The sequence below is a fragment of the Sinocyclocheilus rhinocerous genome, unplaced genomic scaffold (assembly GCF_001515625.1).
Source record: "Sinocyclocheilus rhinocerous isolate Xijiao unplaced genomic scaffold, SAMN03320098_v1.1 C35528258, whole genome shotgun sequence".
Classification (NCBI taxonomy): domain Eukaryota; kingdom Metazoa; phylum Chordata; class Actinopteri; order Cypriniformes; family Cyprinidae; genus Sinocyclocheilus; species Sinocyclocheilus rhinocerous.
In genome coordinates, this window is record NW_015754691.1 from 1 (window position 1) to 514 (window position 514).

General features: G+C 46.7%; 1 long non-coding RNA gene across 1 annotated transcript; it reads left to right on the forward strand.

Annotated features, from left to right (window-relative positions):
• The first annotated feature begins 10 nt into the window (after nt 1–10).
• LOC107734921 (uncharacterized) lies at nt 11–506 on the forward strand. Its single transcript, XR_001639222.1, has 3 exons — nt 11–94; nt 220–320; nt 411–506. It is a non-coding gene; the product is annotated as an uncharacterized LOC107734921 (long non-coding RNA).
• The last annotated feature ends 8 nt before the right edge of the window (nt 507–514 follow it).

Consider the following 514-nt stretch of genomic DNA (forward strand, 5'->3'; position numbering starts at 1 on the left):
GGCAGTGATGAGTCCGTTCAGGAGGACGAGGAGATCCAGGCATTTGTTCAAGATGTCTGCTCCTCCGGTATGAAGTACTGTCCCCAGAATTGTGGTGAGTACAGGATCAATTTACTATAAGTGTGCATGTTCTTATGATTGCATATGCATTGTGTTTGCATGGCGTACAAAGTCACATTTCATTGCATATCAAGTTCAAAATGTTACCAATGTTCACAGAGTTTCCAGATTCCCTGAAAACTCGGGAGCAGTTGGTCGAGTACCTGACTGTTGTGATTTTCACAGCTTCAGCACACCATGCTGCTGTCAACTTCGGACAGGTGGGATTACAAAGACTTTTCTGGATGAATCTAAACTATGCCTGGGTTAGCATCTATAGGCTGATATCTGTGTGCCTGCCTGTGTTCCAGTACGACTGGTTTGCCTGGGTCCCAAACAGCCCTTCCACCATGAGGAAGCCTCCTCCCACACAGAAGGGCCAGGTGGATATGAAGTATATCATGGAGAGTCTGCC